General features: G+C 34.7%; 1 protein-coding gene and 1 long non-coding RNA gene across 5 annotated transcripts in view; one reads left to right on the top strand and one right to left on the bottom strand.

The window, feature by feature from the left end:
- Positions 1–24319, bottom strand: part of LOC141381166 (inactive phospholipase C-like protein 2) — a 191622-nt gene that overhangs the window by 118061 nt on the left and 49242 nt on the right. The gene's annotated exons all lie outside the window — the stretch shown is intronic.
- On the top strand, positions 10205–14296 carry LOC141381168 (uncharacterized). Its single transcript, XR_012400904.1, has 3 exons — positions 10205–12289; positions 12606–13154; positions 13356–14296. It is a non-coding gene; the product is annotated as an uncharacterized lncRNA (long non-coding RNA).

Below are 24319 nucleotides of genomic sequence, written 5' to 3'. Positions count from 1 at the left end.
CGGCTCCAGGCAGCACAGAGGCGAATAGCATCAGCGCTGGTTTGTCAACTCCTCTGTGTCAAACTGTGACCAGAAATATCCTTCTTTCAGCTAATATAGGCTTCTATGAAACGATAATTATATCACTTTCATTTTATTTAGGCTATAGATTAGATTAGTTTTATTTTATTTAACAAACTAACAAAATGTCACGGCAACTAGTGTTTTGGTGCTAAAGCATATAGCAGACTTAGGTTATTTGTTATTCTTTATTCATTAAAATAATGTAGCCTAGTTGTCTTTTTAACGATTAATGAAGGACTTATAATGCTTTGTTTCATTGTTTATCTTTATTTACAAGTAGCAGAGTATTTACAGCTAATGTATAGTCTATTTCTGTCCGTTCGCATCCCATCCTTTTGTGCCACCTGGCAGCATAGTCGAAAACTACGGTCATACCTAAAAAACACATTCTTTTTCATTTAAAGCGGGGGTGGTAGAACATACGGTGGTAATGGTCCCATTGAACTCTCACCTACTGTATATTCCATACAAAGTGTGAAGCAGATTGGCCAGTTCTACTTATAATAGGGTTGCGTTTGTGGAATTTGGAAAAGTTCAGATGTTTTCAACTTGGTCCGGCTGAAAAATGCATATGCGTCTCGTGTTAATGTGCGCCGCTTGCGCCTCCATTGGAAATGACAAACTTGCATCCAAGCTTATAGGCATTGATTTCAAGGAGCACGTTTAGCAGCCACATTTTTATAAATTTATAGCGCTTCATGCAGAAACTTAATACCAAATCTTTTTTTTTTTAATCCGATATTGACAATGGTGTTCAGGCAATAAATATCAATACAGATTTTTATCGCCCAGCTCTATAATATAGCACCATTTTTATATATTGAATCAATTAATAATGTATATAAACATTAATCATGTGTAAAGGACTATTTTGTTATATATTTATACATTTAATGTATATACTCAGAAATGTACTCATTCATACTGTGTGTAATCATATTTCTCATTTTATTTAAAACTCCAGCGCAAATGTTTGAGTCAATGTAGGAATATAAAAAATATATAATTAAAATATAAAAATATAAATTTTTCAAAAACGAATCTATTCGGAAAGATTGTAATAACTTTGATTGACTGGGATGATTCAGTATTTTATTCTCTGCAGTGCATCTGAACAAAATATAATAGATTATAACTTTATATAAATATGACAGAGCCAAAACAAATGCTTTATGGCTTTCTGTGGAATCTAACTGTATTCAAATACAGAAACTGAACAGTCATCAAAGGTAAAATAACAGTCATAAATGTAATGCATTTGCAATTTAATCTTTAACATATAATCCTGCGATGTGATTATTGTGAATACACACGTTCCGATATCGATGTTCTAACAATAAATTGTTTAGCCTTAATAGATTCATTCATTTTCCTTCGACTTAGTCACTTTTTTATTAGGGGTCGCCACAGTGGAATTAACCACTAACTATTTTGGCATATGTTTATTGCAGCAGATGCCCTTCCAGCTGCAATCTAGTACCAGGAAACACCCATACACTCTCACATTCACACACAAGCTTATACAATATGGCCAATTTAGTTCATCCATTCACCTAAAGTGCATGTCTTTGGACTGTGGGGGAAACCAGAGCACCCAAAGGAAACCCACGTGAAAATGTGGAGAACATGCAAACTCCACACAGAAATGCCAACTGACCAAGCCAAGACTCGTACCAGCGACCTTCTTGCTGTGAGGTGACAGTGCTAACCACGGAGCCACCATGCCACCCTTGCTCGATACAGGAGCATGCCAAAACTAAATACTGTCAAAGAGAGAATTTGTCATATTAATTTTCACCAAACTGAAGCCAAGTAACCCAGCGCACACTTACAGCTCATCTAATGACTGCACAAACACACTAAACGACTTCGGGAGTCAGTAATCGCTCTGCTAATTGTGCATGCTGATACTGACACTGAATTAGATTATTAACCATTTGCCACACCCAATTAGCCGGTCAACTGAATGCTGAGCTAATTAATGAGCTGAATCATAATACCAGATTAGCTCACTATACCAGTGTTAAGTCAAAGCATTGTGCATTTACCCTTGAAACGCCTTCTGTGACCTATTTTATGAAAATAATCGGATGACTTTTTAACTTAAAGAAAAAACAAACAAAAAAAAAACAAAGTAGAACATGATATTATCCATCAGGAAATGGTCAAATAATACAAAAAAAAGGCAATTCTTCCCATATTCAGATCAAGATTTTTGGATGCAAAAATGATTTTATTTGGAGTTACGTAAAGGAGTGGTTTATGCACAATACAACAAACATAAAAAAAACACAGTTAAAGTCTAAGAATTAGCTCTCCTGAATTATTAGCTCGCCTGTATATTTTTTTTCCTCCAACTTTGGTTTAGCGGAAAGAATAGGCAGGCTAGAGTAATTAGACAAGTGGTGGTTTATTCTCTAAACACATCGAAACAATTTTTGTTTAATAAATAATATATATATATAAATATATATATATAAATATATATATATTGCTTAAGAAGGCTGCTTTAATTCTGGCCAAAGAAATCAAATAAAACTTTCTCCAGAAGAAGAAATATTACAGAAAATATAGTGAAAAAATCCTTCCCACCAGACACAGGACATCAAAATGACGTCAGATTTACGTTGTTGATTAACATTGTGGGACGTTGCACTTTGTTTGGAAATGAAGCTGAAGCCAATGTCCAACGTCCAACCTAAAATCAACCAAATATCAACTTCTATGACTTTATGGCTTGATATTGTGTGAACGTTACCACTATGATGTCTATCTGACGTATGATTTTGGTTTCCATACTTGGCAAATAAATGTCAGTATTTGATGTCAATATGACGTTGGTTTAAGAAGTTGGCCAACCCAACCTAAAATCAACTACATATCAGCGTCATTTGACATCATTATTGGACGTCAAAATAATTTTGCCCTTAGACCAGAACTCTCAAACTGCCGGCCCGCAGGCCATTTACTAATAGTAACATCTTAAGACATTGTGTGCCTGCTGCAATGCCCTGTTAAACATAATTTAGGAATATCTGAAAAACAATCACAGGAGGGCTAATAATTTTGAGTTAAACTGAATGTATTTAAATAAAACGGGGCCAATTGATTTCATGTTGAGTTTTGAAAACAGATATCTTGAAGACTTTTGAATTTGAGGGGTTAAAAAGGAACAGAAAGAGACTTAATGGAGTCGAGTCCTCGTTGTCCTGCTATAAATTACCCACTGACAAAAAGAGGCCACGGAGAGAAGGGACACAGGAAATCCACCTCTTAGAAGCTCTCAATCTCATTAAAGTGTTAAGCGCTAATCAGGAACGCCAGCCAAGAATGCTTTAGAGATGGTGCGGTGATGGATGTCAGACAATGACAGCGGCTAAAACCAAAGCAATTTTTGTCTATTTGTCTACCTACCCATCTGTACACTCATATAGACTTTATATACAGTAAATTCTTGTGTATTGCATAATTATGGGACCTTGATCTGTGCTCCAACAACTTTTGATGTTCATGGAAAATTATATTATTGGATCCGCTGCAGTCATGGTGAACTTGTTTGAAAAATGAACCAAAATATATAGATATATAAAAATTGAGTGTTCCTTTGAGTGTGTGTGTGGGTGTGTTTGTGTCACAAAACACAAAAAAAAAAACTTAATTAGGTTATTTCCTTTAAGTTGTTATGCCTGTTTCACCCCGCAAGCACAAGCAGCGTGTGCCCAGCGCACAGACATTTGCCTTTTACACCAGCTGCGTCTGCAGCACGCAGCAGATCTGCAGCTGTTGCAAAGATCTATCTGTCTATTTCATCTAGTTACCTACCTACCTACCTACCTACCTACCTACCTACCTACCTACCTACCTACCTATCTATCTATCTATCTATCTATCTATCTATCTATCTATCTATCTATCTATCTATCTATCTATCTATCTATCTATCTAATAGACCTTATAGAACTGTTTGCGTCTCACGCTCTATGAGGAGTGTCATAAATGTCTTTTAAGGAACACTCGGTCAGAATACAATCACCTGTGATATGTCATTTTGTTTTTGATTGTCAGCATGATGTTGGCCTATAGTTACAACAATATTTATACAATATAGTTAATGACATTTATACATGATCAATCTAGTGCGCAACTTAAGCAAAACCAATACTAAAATTGTTTAAAATTGGTTTTGTAGTTTTGGCCCAAATAAATATTTGTTGTTTTTAATAATTTAAGCTCATTTGATTTAATATATAAAAATCTGTAGATATAGTCGATTTATTTATTGAGTTAAATTTGTACTTTTTACTGTCATTCAATGTACTGTCCCTTTGAGCGTGAGCAGAGCGGCAAAAGTAGACAAAGCGCCGAAACTATCACGGCACTGCTGAAGGCTCTAATCTGTTAACATGCACACCCAAAAAAAAAACATGCGCTGCTCACACTATGCTCATACTTGTGGTGTGAAACAGGCTTTAGAGTAGCCCACTGTAGTATTGGTATCCTAGCAACCAACAGTAATCAATGCAAGCAAAATGGGGACAGCTGAATTATCACATGGGTGTGATGTAGAGTTTATTTGGCAATTTCTTCAATCTCTCATTATTCACATTAACAACCTTTTCTCATGTACAAAACTACCTTAAGCGAGTGTAAAAACTTGTAGCAAATTAAAGGGCACCTAGGTTACCCCTTTTTTCAGATTTAATATAAGTCTTTTGCGTCTCTGGAATGTGTATATAAAGTTTCAGCTCAAAACACCCATCAGATTTTTCATTTTACCTTTTACAAGATGCTGTTTTATACTGATTTCCAGCAGGGGGTGGTTTTGTTGTACTCCGCCTTTAAAGCGAGTTCTGCCCGCCTACTGTTTCTACGTGCCTTCCCGCATGCTTTAATCTCCTCCCTTGGCTGCGTCAGATAAACAGACAGACTTAAAGGAAGAAGCGTTTGTGAGAAATACTACAGTAAGAACTAATCTTTACTAATCAGTATTGTGAAGTTGCATTGATCAGTCACACACAATATCGTTACAAAGTTCACAGACCTCTTATTCCCGGTTGCTTTGCGTATGTCTGCCTGGTCTTGCTGACATATACACGTGACTACCGGAACATGTTAATGCATGCAGCTGTCAATCAATTTGGTGGCCGGGGGGATCGCACTCCTATGTAAAGTTGCGGTCAGTCTGAAAACCGCTCTAATTGATCCACCGTTTTTATGTTGTTAAATTGAAAAAAAAGGACTGGGTGTGTTTATATCACCCCAATATGATGGTCTATACACCATACACATATGTTTGTCCAAACAGCTTGAAAAGTAGATTTTTCACCATAGGTGCCCTTTAAGGAATTCATTTTCGAAAATTAGTGTTTCCATCACTAATTTTTTGTCCTATACTTCAAAATGTGCATTAACACAAGATGATGAAAACTCAGTTACTGCATTAATGACAATGTGATGTATAGTTTATTTGGTCTTTCAAACTATCATTATTCACATTAACACTTTTTAACATGTATTACATTTTTTAAGATTTATTTTTCAGCATTTCTGCCCTTCTGACAGTAGAATGACAGGATGCGAAGAGGGAGAATGGGGAGGATAGAATCATGAACGGTCCGCAAGCCTTCATTTGAACTCAGGACACCTGGAGCACTGTTGCACTTATGTCAACACACTAACCACTGGGCAACGGGTGTCAATTTCAGTCCCCGGAGGGGCACAGCTCCGCTCCAACACCCTGTAGGTTTCAAACAAGTCTGAAAGACTAATATTAATTCATATTAATTAAGGTTAAAACTAAACTGTACAGAGTTGTGGCCCACCAGCAACTGGAATTGACACCTGTGCACTAGGCTAACGCATCGAGGTGTATGCATTTCTAATATTTAAAGTCCACATGATCTGGAAGTGGCAGACTTATTTTAGTATGTAGATGTACATAAACAGATTACTAGAGAAGGAACACCACTCCAAACATGGAAGTAATTGTTTGGACTTTGATTGAAGATTACCAAAAAATATTCACTGGAATAATTTGCATTTACTCCATATAGAAAAACAAATAAAATTGTACATTTGGATTCCACATTGGCCTTTATTTTCTGAAAACACACAAGGATACAAGGAAACAAGGATATTCCATACTGACCAATGGTCTCATTATCAGTGGTTTATAAAATAATCAATAAAACAATGATCTATTCTGCCGTCTTTCTGCCTGCATGTCTTTTCACCATCATTGAAGGCATCAGTGACGGACAGCTTTCAGCAGCATTGCCCACTTTCTATAACTGCAGACACAGCTGCCAGAGGAAGTAGAGGACAGTTTGGTTGCTAGGCAATATGATGATGCCTTTTAAAACATGGTTGAGATGGCAAGGTCAAGGACTCCTCCCTCAGACTTTGCCCTTGTTCTCAGTACAAAGACTAAGTGAAACAAAACCACAGAGCACAGCAATACTAGGCTTTTTCCATGCAATAGACTGCTTGTTTTACTGCATCACTAATGATGGAATACAAATGAATGGGTGAGTGTAAAAACATTGTGTATTAAATATTACTGCTCAGTTTGCATAACATGATTTGCATGATCTGTCCTAAACTACTGTTTTCGTATTATACTCAATGAGGGCTATTGCGCCGGTGGCCTGAATCGTGAATATAAAGAATGATTGCTTTGATTGCTCCCAAACTCAAGTGTGCTTGGTTCAAACCCCCTACCAGTTTCTTTTCACTTTGTCATGAATACAGTAGCTGGGTTTCCAACATCCTGTGTTAGTGCGCATTTTGAAATATGGCATAAAAATGAATGATGGAAAAAAACTAATTTTAATTATAAATTCCTTAATTTGCTACATGTTTTTATACTCGCTTGAAGTGGTTGTGTGAAAAAGGGTTAATGCTAATAGTATTAGATTACCAATCAGCTGTCTCCATTATGCCTGCCATGATTACTGTTGGTTGCTAGGTTACCAATACTACAATCGGCAGCTCTAACAACCCGATGGAAAGAACCAAATTCACATTTATTTTTTATTCGTCTGAACTTTAGGGAAAAAATTTTGACCCATACCAAGAACTCTTTAGATTTGGAAGCTGAGAGACGATACATAAGCTTATAGCTATAAATATATATTTTTAAAATTGTGTATGATTGCAAAAACCAAAGGTAAACATACAGTGGACAGTTGACTATATTTTAAAACCTTAACTTCAGAAATATTTCAGCTGATCTTTGTCTTTTAATCTATTAATCAACTATACCTTTCTATAGCCAATTTTCTTTTTATGAATAAAAACATCTGCCTGACCTAAAAAAAAAAAAAAAAAAAAAAGCTACCAAGTGACTACACATCAACCAAAATCAAATAATCAGCAAAAAGTGGTTTAACCAGTAGAAATATAACAATTTTTCTATGTAAATACATCAACCTTATTTTGTTATCAGATTGATAATGATAACATTAAAAAATAACATTTATCGGCTGATACTAAAATGGCCACCGATATCTCATGCATCCCTAGTGAACTTTAAAAAAATTTGCTGCAAATTAGGATTATAAGTCAATGAGTACTAAACTTGTTTACCATTCATTCATTCACTCATCAAATTTTCCTTCAGCTTAGTCCCTTATTCATCAGGGATAGCCACAGCAGAATGAATCACCAACAATTCCGGCATACGTTTTATGCAGCGAATACCCTTCCAGCCACAACCCAGTACTGGGAAACACTTCTAGACACTCTCATTCACACTCATACACTACGGCCAACTATTTTATCCAATTCATCTATATCACATGTCTTTTGACTGTGGGGGAAACCCGAAGCACCTGGAGGAAACCCACGCAAACACAGGGAACACATGCAAACTCCACACAGAAATGCCAACTGGCCCAGCCAGGACTCGAAATAGTGACCTTCTTGCTGTGAGGCGACAATGCTAAGCAATGTGCCACCCGTTTGTTTACCATTGTAGAGAAGTAATAATGACTATGAAAGACAAGATGTCCCATGAACTGCAAAGTGTGCTCTTGCACTTGCTTGTAAGCTGCAGATGGATTGCAACATGCAAGAGGTGCCAAAAATGCAAGTTACTCACTCTCACTCTGTTATACTTGTGAAGAAAATTTGATAATTGCAAAAATAATAAGGGGGAAACAAACAAACAAACAAACACTGTTTCCACACGTTCAAAAGAACAAAATCAGCACTTGCTGAGAAAGTGATTCAAAATATTAAATTAAAAATAAATTATGCAACTGGCGAAGCCTGTTACTCTGTCTTCTTACACAATAAGGGAATGCCACGTATAGCTAGATCAGTCTCAAAAATATTACATTTATAAAATATTATTCATACAACCACAACACATTCACCTGATTTGTAAATAAACAAATCCAAATTGCAAAAGTACACAAATTCAATTCATAACTTCAAAACACGATTAAAAATACATAAATTTAATTCACTTTTAATTAAATTTTAAGTTTAAAACACAATTTTTTAAATGCATAAATCCAATTCGTAAATTGAAAACAGAATTCATAAACACACAAATCCAATTTAATACAAATTGTGTGTTGTAAATGTGAATTATGCTGTGCATGAATACATTTTATATTGTAAATGTATTATTTTTGATACTGATCTGGCTCCATAGTATACTTGCATGACAATGATAATGTATTAGTTTTTTCCAATGCTTACACAGAAAATCTTTTCTCGTCACACGATTTCTGAAACATCCCACTCAAAATGCAAAACTACATCTCTGGGTAACACTTTACAATAAGGTTCCTTAGTTATTACATTTACTAACATGAACTAATCATGAACAACACATGTACAGCATTTATTAATCATAATTGAATATTTACTAATGCATTATTAACATTCAAGTCCATGCTTGTTAATATTATTTAATGCACCATGAGTTAACATGAACTAACAATGAACTACTGTATTTTCATAAACTAACGTTAACTAACATGAACAAATACAGTAGTATTGTTCATTGTATAGTATTGTATTGTTCATTGTTTGTTCATGTTAATAAATGCATTAATTAGCATTAACTAATACACCTTATTGTAAAGTGTGACCCATCTCAAATCTTCAAAACCAGAAGATGTTTATCAGCATTGAACTCAATTTTCAATCAAATAAAACTACACACAACTCTCTTCCTAAAATATAAATCTCTAACAGGAAACTACTTGCTTTCCTTTTCCAAACACAACTAATCAAAATATTACACTTATTCACAAGGTCGCACACACACGCTCCTCAAATGTGGAAACACAAATTTAACTGATCTCTACCCAATCACTGCTTTTGTCTAGTTTAGGCCAAAGGTGATGGGACACTCGGCTGTTCTAATCCAATAAAAACTGGTTTTCTACCCATCCACAATTAGTAGTTTTGTACCTACCCCATTTTCTCTTTTTCTAAACCCTAAATTCCACTAAAAAAGCATGAAGAAATTCTTCTGAGCCTGGTGCTGTAAAGTGTATGATAACCAACTCTATGCCCACATGATGCTTTTCAGGCAACGGACATGTGTTTATGGCATTTTGAATGCAGGGTTACATTTTGAAGGAGATATAAGGCATTTTGTGTGTGCAGTTTTGGGAATTGTGTATAGAGTTTTGAAAAAAGTGGAAACTGTTTTGAAAATGTTTGTAAGCAGTTGAAAAAAACTGTAAAGGGACAGCAAAACAAAAAAATGAATACATTTATGGGACGGTATGTGATTTCTATACTATAACTCTATTACTGTGCATGCACACAATAGACAATTATTTTAGAAAACACAATACTATAATAAATATGTTTATATTATCCAAAAATTTGTAATCCATTTCTACTGGACTATAGATTATATTTTATCCTTCTTGTTAACAGAAACTACAAAAAAAAAATTAAAAATCTCTCTTATTTCTTTGTATACTGACTTAAAACTGATGACATTATGCAAATGTATCTCTTAATATGTATACAGTACACAGTTAATTTAATATATTTCTATGTGCTCCTAAATTTTACTATGCTCCTGAATAAAAATTTGTATAAAGCTGTGATAGAGAACGCAAAGATGCACTTTAACCTCCCCAAATGTTGTATTTAGAACATGTATTTTGGCATGCTATGCTGCTTAAAAATGACAAATTGGCAGCTTTCACAAAGTGTTTTCTATCATGGTACATTCCTGGCCTAATAAACGCGAGGGCTGAAACAGATCTTAATGACTGTATAATTCCCTAGGAGAGTTGCATCCTGACACGCTCATCCACTGTTGACAGGAATATATGCTGCCCGCTCATAATGAGTCTGTGGCTTTAGGGAAGACCGGAGGCCCTGGAATGCAACGCAGACAGGAATCAGCTGCCCGGCAGGGATGGATCTGTTCTTCTGGCCTTGTGTGCCAGGTCAGCAGGATAGCAGAGGCATCCTGACCTCGTCTGAACTCAGAATCAAACTCAAAGAGTCGCTAGAGTTTCAGAGAAAGCTGCATGCATAAACAAACATGCAATTAAAAGTTTCTGTGCAACATATGCACCTTTTTCTCGCACATGTGTTTCAAATTATGGGTTGCACCTTTGCCTTGGAAAACTTCCATTCAAATCACTAAAACAAATCACTTTAAAATAGGGATGTCCAAATCCGATCACATGATCAGAAATCGAACACCATCACATTGTTTCAACTCGATCGGAATTGGACTATTGGTTACCGGCGAAGTAGAACAGGGAAGCAGCTTGAAGCAGAAAGTGCGAGTATGTCTGCGGTTTGAAGGTGTTATAAAGTTGATGACGACAACATTGCCATTGCCAACATTGTGAGGTTTACTGAGACAAACTTAGCATTGCAAGGGGTGGAAAGAAAAAGGCTACATTTAACACAACAAACCTGACAAGACAGCTCAAAAACAAACGTAGACATTGATTAGAAATGCCGTCTTGCCACTATTTTATCCTCCTCCACTTGTTCCAAACCTGTTTGAGTTCTTATTTCTTTTAACTGTGGTTTAAAGGTGTTATATTGTTGATGACGACAACATTGCCATTGCCAGCATTGCCAACATTGTAAGATATGTAAACTTGGCATTGCAAGAGGTGGAAAGGAAAAGGCTACATTTAACACAACAAACCTGATTAGACACGTTAAAAGCAATTGTAGAACCTTGATTTGGATTGCTGTCTCACCACTATTTCACAGAGAAAGCTCTGCCAGGCCTTTCAAGAGAAGATTTCTGACAAACCACTTGTATTGTAAGATGTACCCCATATTCCGTTCACCACAGATATATGGAGTTCATCCATCTCTACTAATCCTTTATGTATTATAGAAGTATAGGATTGGGTTTCTGTATCGGTAGATACTTAAAATCAAATGACTCGGACTCAAGAGCAAAAAAAAAAAAAACCTGATCGGGACATCCGTACTTTAAAGAGTTTACCCAAAAATGAAAATTTCCTCACCGTTTCCTCACTTTTTTGATTAGAAAACCTGTTTAAGTTTCCTTGTTAAATTAAAATGTGAAATAATTTTATTACATCCCCCATTTACATGTTAGCTAGGGATATTTATGTGACATTGGTATTTCTGATGTGTTAGTTTTGTGTGTGCAAAGGCGAAAAAAGAAAATGGAAAACTGAATATACAAAAAAGATCACATATCTCACAAAGAAGAATTAAGAGTATTGTGATGGCAAATCAATAAAAAAAAACTAAAAATCAACAATCTTTCAGACTAACCTCTCGCAATAGAAAAGTGTCCTCCCCTGCTCGAAAAGCACAAAGAAATCACAATTGTAGTTCAGACAAATTTTTAAACTCTACGTCGACAAACAATTGGTGCACATGGTGCTAGACGTCATCGTCTAATGGTATCACCATGGCAGGCAGATTCTCTTATGCTGTTTGGACCTGAAACCTGAGTGTAAAGACCACATCCACATACAGTATTACACAGAAAAGCAAAAAAAGTAAGACATTTCGAAGAAAGTTTAAAAGCTGTAACCATTGACAACCATAGTAGGAAAAATAAAAACTATGGAAGTTAACTGTTACCAGCTTTCTTCAAAATATCTTTGTTTGCGTTTAACAGAAGTCAAATGAGTTAACTAAAAAATGAGTAAATGATGACCAAATTTTCAGTTTTGTGTGAGTTATCCCCTCAAAAAAAAAAAAAAAAAAGCTGCACTACAATAACATTCATACTGTTTTGACCTTATTCTATAATGCGGAAGTGCGCCTGTTTTCGCGAATGTCTTAGAACTTCCGATTCAGTCGCCTATGGGAGAAATGACTAGGAATAATAAACGGCAGAAAATGGCCAAACTACTTGCTCAACAAACAAATGTTTGCATGACTACACAGACCAAGTAGCATAATATAATAAGAAAATATTAAATTGCAACATCAAGCAGCGTAACGAGCAGTTGTTAACGTCAAAAAATGAATGGAAGTGAATGTGACCGGAAGTCGCGAGACAAAAAGATTCAAATGGCAGCGCCCACTCGACAGCTGAGAATAAGGTGAATACAAAACATAGTGAAAACTGAGGGCATATGTTTGGCTTTGTGCATGCTTTATGAATATTTTCCATCATTTAAACAGTTTAATCCTTGGTATTTTGACATGACATTAGAATGACAATCATATCAGGCTAAAGTGCAGTTGAGTTCACTGCTTGGTTCCTCCAAATTACTTTCTCACTTACAAAAATATTCCACCCATGTGGCTGGAAAGGCATCCACTGCATAAAACACATGTCTGAGTAATTGGTGGTTCATTCCGCTGTGGCAACACCGTATAAATCAGAGACTAACCCAAAAGAAGGTAAGTGAGTAAGTAAATATTTAACACAAATTCACATTAGGGCTGCAGAAAGACTTTTCAGGAGATTTTAGTTTATTCATGATCTACTGAATGTAATTTGTTAATTCTAATAAGTTGCCATTTAATATTTGATTGATGAACTGTGAGGAGAATTATGATACCTCATTGATTGTATGCTGCTTTTTTTTCCTTCAAAGATGTCACTGATAGTTTACATTTTAGTAGAAGTTACTCTCATAAATCATGCATAGCATCATGGGGTGTAGGAAAAACCGGAAAAGAGAGCTCCAAAAATGAGTACAATTTGCAATGTGCCTGTTTGCATGTATAGGCATGTACATATGATAGTATTTTTAGGTTGCAGTTCCTACAAAGCAGCAGAGTATACTTTTAGACTGAAACTCTCATGCTGCAGAATACTTTAGCAGCTCACACTTGATTTCCAGTCTCTTCCGCTACAACTTTCATATCAAATACATCCTTTAAATACACACACACACACAGGCATGGCTGTTTTGCTATCATGTTGGGGACTTTCCTTTGACTTCTACTCAATGTTTGGTTTCATAAACTTAAAGCTAAGCCTTACAGAAGCTTTTCTGCTCCTTCATTTTCCATGAACACATGAACATACAAGTGTCTCTAAAACCCATGTTCTCCAGAGGGACCATTTATCTGGTCCCAAAAAACGATTTCAGGTGTTATTATGCTTAGAGACAGTCGGTTCCTAGAATGTAGACCAACACGCATACACAGACATCTATAACTGGCTCTCATTGGAGCCATGGGTACTTTGTTAAAGCTGAATAATTTAAAGGATGATGTGTTGTTGATATCGGTCCAAGCCCTTAGTGAAACACTCAAACACTAAAACACTTACTATCAAATAAGTCTGATAGTGACTCAATGCACTTCCTATGAGTGAAAGGAAGGAGGAATCAGAAAACAATCTAAGCATAGAGCCCTATTAGAGGATACATATATGCACTTTAACACACCCTATTTTATATTTATTATGCTAAAAAAAAACAATGGGCAGCCTTAAAGGCATAGCCCTCAAGTGTCTTAATGACTTTTTTGTCAAAATCTTTTATTTTAGATTTTTTTTATATATTGTTTCCTTAATCTGAGCAGTTCAAGACTTGGCTAGTTTGTCCAAGTTTGTCATTTTGAATCCACACAAAAAAGAGATCTCAACTCAACACAGTTAAGTTGTTAAAAAACAAAAATCTTTCAACGTGTTTTTCTTAGTGTTTACAAACAGACAACCACGTGAAAGTAATGGGAAATACTAACATTATGCAGATAAATGCAAAAAAAAAAAAAAAAAGACTCTCACTCACATACACCTCATCCTCACAAACACAAAGACCACCCACCCCCCTCCAAAAAAACAAAATGCCATAGAAAAACAATTGCCATTTACTTTCTGATGTTATTTTAGATATTCAGATATGTTTATTCATTTATAAGACACCAGATTTCACCACATAAATGTCATATGTCAAACATCTTTAATAAAATCTATGAAATATGCATGTTTAAAAAAGTGAAACCTTCATGTTCAAATGTCGCCAAATTTGGAAAATCAAAAGAGCTGCGTGAGGACTAAAAGGTCTTCTTGACTTATACAAAATTATAATTGTTTAAAAATATTTAGAATCACTGTGAGTATCAAGATCCCCTTGTGAGAATCCTTTAGAAATGAGTTAAATCCCTATCCCTTCAACAATGAGTTTCTAAAGAAAGAAAACAATTTCTAAGAAGTTTTTCAAGAAACTATAACATCAAACATATTAACTAAAAGAAATTAAATATATCAATAACAGAAAGCAACACAAAAAAAAGAGCCAATAAAATTGTAAACAAAAAGAAAAACAGCCAACTAAAATGCAAAGAAAGAAAGAAAGAAAGAAAGAAAGAAAGAAAGAAAGAAAGAAAGAAAGAAAGAAAGAAAGAAAGAAAGAAAGAAAGAAAGAAAGAAAGAAAGAAAGAAAGAAAGCATGAATGATTTCAAAACTAACTTGCTGAAAAATCATTACCTGAAGTGGCAAGCCAAACAAGATTTCCCACAAACCAATTGGCTATCTGAGGGCCATCTGGATTGCTGTGGCCAGATTCAATAGAAAACCCATTCAATTTAGCCCCACAGCCATTAGACAGCCCGGGACACATTTCCAAAAAGTCAAGGACTCTGAAGGGACAGATTATATGCTGGGAAGAGATGCTTTCACTGCCTGATGACGTACAGATCAGCATTCACTACAGGAAAACAGCAGTGTATGTCACAGCTAATGTTCATAACTCAGTCACTCACACACACATACTCACTCACACTCGCACGCACGCACGCACACACAGTTTCTGAGACAAGATTTAAGACTAGTCCTAGATTAGGGGTGTCAAACTCATTTTAGCTCAGGGGCCGGATGGAGTAAAATCTGTTCTCTAGTGGGCCGGACCCCGAGGGGGGTGGGGGTGTTAGGAGTTTTTTTTTAAATGGTACATTTTCATACGACTGAACTTGTTCATAATAGCCACTAAACTGACAAAACGTGAAAGAGTTACATTTCCTCATGAGATCACCTTGGTGTGCAGAGCTTCCCACAGGTTTGAAATATACTTGCAGTGGTAGCCGGATTGAAAAACACCCTTTTCCCGCAGCACATAAATGGAGTAAAGCAGTTAAGCAGGCTAGGTGGAATAGTGCTGTTTACTGATGTTTTGTTGTTAAACAAAAATCTACATTATCGATGCTGTAAAAGGTCCCTTATGAAACTGAAAACAGTCACATCAATCTTTCGCCTGAAGATTTCAGTGGCTGAACAACACCCCACATAGCAAAATTTCTCTGGCCCAGCTCTGGCCCACACAATCCGGTTTTGCTTGGCCCACATGCCGCAGTGATTTACGGTACATGACTGGACCAAATCTGGCTTCCTGACAAGGGCCAAACACAGACCATATCTGGGCCAAGTCTCAGCCAAGTTAATAACTCATAACTGGGCCTGAACTGGGCCAGATAGGTTGGTGTGTCACGATAGCAATGAAATTGATAAACCCATGGAGTGATACGCTTTAGGCACACTCTAGGCACGCTTTTTCTCAAAGTGACCTGATTGGTAGAATTTTTTTTCTTTATTCAAAAATGATTTTAGTGTATTTTAAATATGGGTCAAGACTGGCTCACATGGTCCACTTTTCAAATTTTGAAATCTGGGCCAAATACTACATTTTTCATCTGGCCCAAATCTTGTGTGCCGCCTTAAAGATGGTGCCACCTCTGCCAAACCCGGGCCATGTTTGGCCCACATGCTGTATGCCAGTGCCGGATGAATGCCTGCTGTGCCAGCTTTATGCCATATCTGGGCCAGAATTCTTTGCTACTAGGGACCCCCATGCATACTGTATAACCCATTATAAAACAATACAGCGCGCAAAAGTAATTCCAGTATTGATTTAGGATTTTAGAATTACCTGATCTCGTACCCTCTTTCATGCAAAATGACCAGACGGGAGCCCTAGGCTCATTAATCTCCGAGCTCAGGGTTATCTCAAGTATCAAGCTAATATCCCAAACATTTCTGTTCAAAAGGATTAGAGAATTAAATGAGTGGAAATTATATTTGCTGTATTGTATTTTAAGTTTCCACTAAGAATGAGAACCCCATATACAGTACACTACATTGTAAAACCCAAAAAATAAGGCAACTCAAACAGTTTGAGGAAACTGATTTAAACAAACCATTTAAGTTCAAAAACTAATCCTATGAGTACTGAGAACTTAATCTATTTGGGTAAGCAAAGCAATTTGATAACAGTAAAACCCAATAAATGAAGAGAACTCAAACCAACTGAGTACTGTAAAACCCAATAAGTTAAGCCAACTCAAAGCGTTTGAGGAAACTGATTGCAACAAACCATTTGAGTAAAAAAAAAAAAAAACTAATGTACTGTATATGAGTTCTGTAAACTTACTCCATTTAAGTTAAAATTAGGTATTTAATTACCTCATTACCTTTACACTGAGTTCAAAATTATTGTCAAAGGAGTAGAATTAACTTTCAGTAAATTTTGAGCTGACGACACTCATTTTATTTGATAAGGTTGCATGTATGAGTGCAAAAATGCTTACAATTATAAAATTATTCTATACAAAGAAATGTAACGTAAAGCATTGCTTCTGATTTGAGCAATAAATGCATAAATTTTGAAAATGAAGCAGTCACATCCAGTTTGTTAGGAAGTAGTAAGATTTTTAAAGAGATAAACACTTTTACTGAGCAAGGAAGCATTCTCAAATGGATCCAAAGCAACATTAGAGTTGTTTAAAATATATTTCAAACAGATGTTGTGCTTTTAATCATTCAATTCATAAAAAAGCTGAAAAACCCATGACAACTTCCATGAAACTGTGCTGATTTATTGTTGGTTTTCAACAGTGATATAGTAACATTATAATGGCCTCTGCAAGATTTTTGTGACAAGAGAAATTGTGGAGCAATGATAAAAAAAAATTCAGTTTTTCCATCACATGAATAAATTAGTTAGCCAGAAAATGCATTGTTATCTGCAATAATATTTCACAATATTAATCTTATTACCGCATTTTAATCAAACAAAGTTAGCCTTAAACAAGAATTTTCCTTCAAATACATAAAAAGTTCATACTCCATTGAAGTTTAGGTAAAGTTAATATGGTAAAGTATGATTAAAACACTTCATTTGTGTCTAAAGGTCAAAATCTTCCTTTTCCAATGCAGTAAACGTCTACATGAAACCCCCTCAGTAATTGTTCTTAGTCAGTGTATTTGCACTAATGTTTGATAAATGGCACTCTTATCTCATTCAATCGTATTTATCTCCTAATTTAACATCCTTCCCCTCTGATTTCTCCAAGTCTTTCTCAGTTCCCTCATCTTGTCTTCTTTTCTCCCTCCAGGCAATCGACATCTGTCTACTGTAAGCATGTGAATATTCATCATATACAAACTAAGGAGACGATTAAACAGATGGTGCGGGTGTGCGGAAGGGTGCATTGTCATTACAGGTCACAATTATTCATTTTTAGAGTACCATTTGACGCATGCAACTTGTTGGAATAAAAAAAGAGCCGATTTATAATTAATTTATTTACAGTCCAAGGCAGAATCATTTTTTAAATATTTCCCAAGTGATATTTACCAGAGCGAGGGCATTTTCCAAGGTATTTCTATTATATTTATATATTTACACACAGTATTAATTATATTTTTTTCTTTTGAAAAGGTTTTTATTTGTATAGTTTGCCTGGGTTGAAAGCTGTTTTTATTATTTAAATATATATTAAAAGTCAACATTATTGGTTCCCTTTTCAATTTTGGTAAAATTTGCTACAGAACAAACCACTGTTATCCAGTGTATGCAGATATGGAGAGTCCTCATAAACCGCACTTAAAACATTATTGATTTGCTGAACAAACACAAGATTTACCTTCTTTCATTGAATCAGGGTGACTAAACACACGACTATATGCATACACTGCATAATGCCATGGATATAACCTACAGTAGTCAGTCACACCCTATTAAGGTAGTTTACAAGGACATGCATTGTGTCCTTGTCAATTAAAACACTTAAAAATCTAAACTTAATGGGGTGTTTTGACACACAAAATTTAGCAGTTTCCATATTAGGGTTGAGGTAAGGCCATGTAATAAGAATTGTTACAGTATAAAATATTACGGCCGAGTCCTCATAAACCACACTCAAAAAAAATAATTGGTTTACTAAATACACAGAAGATGTAACTGCTTTCATTGAATCAGGGTAATTAAAAACACAGCATACACTGCATAATGCCATGGATATGACCAAGTTACACCCCATTAAGGTGGTTTACAAAGACATGCATTGTGTTCTAGTAATTTAAAACACTTAAATATCAAAACTTATTGGGGTTATTAGACATTTAAAATTTGGCAGTTTTCTTATTAGGGTTTAGGTAGGGGTAGGGTAAGGCCATGTAATCAGCATTGTTACAGTATAAATACGTTAAGCCCATGGAGAGTCATCGTAAACCACACTCTAAAAAAAAAAAAATCAATAGCTAAATAAACATAAGATTTAACTGCTTTCATTGAATCACGTTGACTAAAACACATGACTATATTGAATAGTCCCAGAAATATTTAGTTCAAACTCTCATCTGTAGTTTTGAGGTGAGTTTTTTTTTTCATTGAACACATTGTATTTTACAAATTTGAGTGCAAATTTTACTACAGCAAATTATTGACAGATTTAAACATCTTTTTTGTTGTTTTTATTTCTTATGCTTGTATTTTATGTTTCTTTTACTCTTGTTTATGTAAAGCACTTTGAATTACCATTGTGTATGAAATGTGCCATGTAAATAAACTAAACTTGCCAAATTTGAATTCAAATTAGGCCTAGTTTTTGTTGTACGATATATTGCACCAAAGTATACTCGATAAACGATATTATAGTCATTTTAAGACCATTTACGCCACTCATCACAATGCAAGTACACTCTTCCAATGAACACCTAATATTGTATTCTTTATTTCATTTAATTATAATCATTTGAACTATTTAATAATTAGGCATTGGAATCAGAATGTGAAAATACATATCCTAAATACATAACAATAAATGTTAACAAAAAGTGCATGGTGAAAAGTAACAGAGGCTGCGACATCTACTACCAGATCTATTTTCATTAGTCAGACGCTAACATGAAAATATACTATAGTAATTCATAGTATATTGTTATTTAAACATAATGGCACTGACACCTTCAAAAAGGATGTTGCACAATCAGCTAAAATGTTGCTATGTCTTTATGTATGGTCGATATACAGTTATTTGCATCACCAAAAATGATTGATGTCATGTCCATGTGTTGTGAGATAATTCTATATATTGATTATTCTGACAGGACTAATTTAAACCAATTTTTTGCATAGCTTATTAGTAAACTTCGACTCTGAAACTGTCTCATTTAAAACAGGGGTGCTCAAATTTTCACATAAGGGCCAAAAACCAAATATCAACGAGATCCATGGGCTAAAGGTGAAAATACCAAACTACTTTATATAGCATTGAAGTTGTCATGGGTGATTTCCTAATTTATTTAAGAATATTTCTAAAGAAATAGAAAACATTACTTTAAATCACATTTACTAATGCAGTATAACTTTTTAAATGATAACATATTGAAATACAAACAATCACATTCAATTTTTTATGTTGAATACAGTAGTCAAGCAGAATCTGCCTTAATAGTGATCTGCTCACCAAAGTCTGCCTAGTCGGATAACAGCATGCACTTTTAAACAAAATCTGATTAATTTAATTGAAACATTTAATTTCAGCTAGCTAACAATAAAACAAAACAAACAAAGGGTTACATTGCATTTGATTGACAATCTCAAAACCATCCCCATCATTCTCCCTCTTTTCTCAGATGGGCCAAATCAAAGGTTACCATGAGCCAACTTTGGCCCTAGTTTGGGCATCTTTGATCCAAACACACATGCTGGAGGATTACTAGAACCTGCTTTACTGACAAAATGCGCACAAAAATCTTCTTGATTAAATCGCCCAGCCACAGAACGGATGCAAACATGGTCAAATGTGTTAACAGAGCTTACAAGCAGCAGAAAGCGCACTCAAATTGGCAGAAATATTTAATAAACGACAACATTCCATGATGCCATGCATGCCTGCTTATGCCATTGTTTCTGGTCAGGGAAATTATCAAAATAAAACATCCCTAGTGCACAATCTCTTTCTGCTTCTCTCGTTATAATAATTACAGTCATTTTCAGCTTCCCGCTGCTTTTAAAAGGGGAGATGCGGTTTAGAGATCTTGCGCTGTTCAAATTGGTCCTTAGATGCTTCATCTACAAACACTCACAAATGAAAAAGTATGAGTGTACAGGTACTGTATATTTGGTTTAAGAGGACACAAAATTGGATAACAACATGGATATGACCTAGTTGAACACCATCAAGCTGGTTTATGAGGACATGCGTTGTGTCCTAGTGATTTAAAACGCTAAAAAGCATACCTGGGGTGTTTTGACGTTCATAATTTGCCAGTTTTCTCAATAGGGTTGAGGTAGGGGTAGGGTAAGGCCACATAATAAAGGCTTGTACAGTTAAAATGCATTATGCCTATGGAAAGTCCTCGTAAACCACACTCAAAAACATTATTTGGTTGCTTGTTCAAATTATTTATTAAAAATGAGCTGAAACAACACAATACTTCACATTTTTGGGGAACACATTTTAATAATTTTATATTGAATCCACTTAAATTTAAGTTAACTTAATCGTTTTTTGTTGGGACAACATGAATTAATTGTGGAACCCTGCATTTTTATAGTGCATTTATACATGTGTGTGTGTAGCTTGCATTCAGTGTTGTGGGGACCAAATGTCCCCACAAGTAAACAATACCAGTAAATTTTGACCTTATAGGGACAGTTTTGGTCCCAATAAGAAAAACGGCTCATAAATCTTACAGAATTAAGTAATTTGAATATGTAAAAATGCAGATTGTCTTCTGTGAGAGTGTTTAGGGTTGATAGAATATACAGTAAAAAAAAATCATTTGAGTCTATGAGAAGTCCCCTTAAAGATAGCTGTACAAATGCGTGTGTGTGTTTAAGCAAGAATCTGAATCACCGTTCAGCCCAGAGACAGATCAGACAATAACAAATATATCTAAAGCAAACAAACACACACACACACACACACACACACACACACACACACACACACACACACACACACCTGCATACACACACTCACAGTCAACAATACCCCAAGTTCTCAACTTTTCCATGCTTTTCACTCACAGGCACACACTTGAGATGCTGGGATAAAGGCTGGAATGCGGTTGAGATGCCTGAGGATAACATCCTTCCCTCCAAACACACATACAGAGGCACACTCATTGAGAAGGCTGCCGGGGAGCAGAGGAGGTGAGGTTGTTGTGACTCAAACAAATAATGGAGAGAAAAAAAACCCTGAAAAAAACTATTTGATATGTGAATCAAGAATGAAAAAAGCCAGCTGCAATAATCTACTCAATCTTGGAAAATAATGTATTATTATACAACACTTTAAAAATAAACTGCAGGCATAAACTGCTCTTATACTAGCTGAAATAAAACAAATACGACTTCCTCCAGAAGAAAAAATATTATAGGAAATACTGTGAAAAATTCCTTGCTCTGTTAATCATTGTTTGGAAAATATTTTAAAAAGGAAAATTAAACTTCACAAGAGGGCGAATGATTCAAGTGACTTCAGCTGTATATTAAGATCTCCCATTTCTAAAGAGGTCTAGAAAATGCTTGAGCTTATCAACCGTGCACTGCAGAGGACAGAAACAAGAGAGACATTGATGCATGGGTTTGACAGGACATGCTCAGTCTCCCAGTGGCAGGACGTGTCACAGAGGTCAATATGCTTTGCAAATGGAAATAAAAGCACTAATGGAATGGTGACCAGTCACTGCACTCTTCTCGGATCTTTCTCAGAAACCAGCAGTACTGAACGTTTATTCGAGTTTAACCTTTCAAAGGACAAACAAGGCATCAAAGAGTGTACCAGAATATTACGTTTTTAATATTTAACATTTATATACACCCATCGCCTAACTTTAACACTGTAATGCTCACCTAAAGTTAATCTTTAAATGATTTCATAGCTCTGATACTACATACTGCAGACAAATAGGTTTTAAGAAATTAATAATAATAATTATCGTTGATATATTTCATTTAAAAAATATACATTTGTAGGAGGTGTTTTTGAACTTTGTGAAAAATGGAGATATTGAAGCAGCTTTGGAAGACTGAAGTTATGGAATGTGAATTGGTGTTTGGTTAGATTATTATTTTTCATAATAATTTTTTTTATTATTATTTCTACGTTTTGAGTATTGGGGTTTGATTTGTTGTAAAATCTTGTACAACTTAATAAAGACGTGTTATTGGAGATATATCCAGCTGCAGACCCACACATGTTTCAGGCACATACAATCTAGCACACATGATCTAGGCAGGGGCGAACCATATATGGATCAGTCTTCTATTCTGCAGTCTATGTCCTTGATTAATGATGACCTAACGATCATTTTACATCTGTGCAGTTTTATAACTCAACTTATGTAAATAAAAATTTGTTAAAACACTAATGACTTTATTCACGTATCCACATACACAAAGAAAACATAATAGACCTAGTAACTGTAGGATTAAGTGTATTAAACTAATTCAGGATCTTAATGTTGTCATACTTAGTTAAAATCACTTTGTATTAAAATATAAAAAAAACAATAATGTGTAACATTAAAATGAAATATAAACTGATAAACTACTTTATCTTTTCCTAAACTGTAGCAATTGTTAAAAAAAAAAAAAAAATTATATATATATATATATATATATATATATATATATATATATATATATATATATATATATATATATATATATATATATATATATATATATATACACACACACACACACATACACATACACATACATATATATATATATATATATATATATATATATATATATATATATATATATATATATATATAATTAAAAGTTCATTTGATTGCATTACTATGTTTGTTGCAACTACCAGTACCTACAATTACCAGTACTTCATGATTTAAAAACACTATCTTACTTACTATAAATGACTATATTATTTAATGTGGGAAATCATTAATTGAAAAAATGTTATTTAAACATTAAGAAAATAGTATTCAGTCACTGGAGTAAAAATGATTATAGTGTTATAAATTTATTAAAATGTAAAGATGTATTATATGCATATTAACTTGCTATTATTTCCTTCATTATAATGAATCCATTATATAAACCTGTCTAATTTAGAACGTTTATAAATCATTGAAAAATGTTTCAGCAAGGCCAGCAAACGAGTATCTGCTATATTGACTCAGATAAATAATGACTGATCATCTATGATCTTCTATAATGAGAAAACTGTTCAGTTATTGAATATTGAATGGCGATTGGAAACAATGTTCCCCATTTGCCCGTCTCAATTGGCATATTTGTAAAATAGTATCCTATTGTTTATTGTGTACACTATTCATATAATATAATATAATATAATATAATATAATATAATATAATATAATATAATATAATATAATATAATATAATATAATATAATATAATATAATATAATATAATATAATAATTATGATCACCAGCGATCTAGAGGCTACGGATCGCCAAAGGACTACAAATCTGCAGTTTCATGGACTACAAGATCCAGTCATGCACCACTTACACACACATGCTCCTAGTTCTGGTGATTGCGTGCACACACACATTCTGCTGAAGCCGCTTA

This window comes from Danio rerio, chromosome 3 (assembly GCF_049306965.1).
Source record: "Danio rerio strain Tuebingen ecotype United States chromosome 3, GRCz12tu, whole genome shotgun sequence".
In the NCBI taxonomy this organism is placed as follows: domain Eukaryota; kingdom Metazoa; phylum Chordata; class Actinopteri; order Cypriniformes; family Danionidae; genus Danio; species Danio rerio.
Note: the sequence above shows the minus strand (reverse complement) of the source record. Positions and strands in the feature narration are given on the sequence as shown.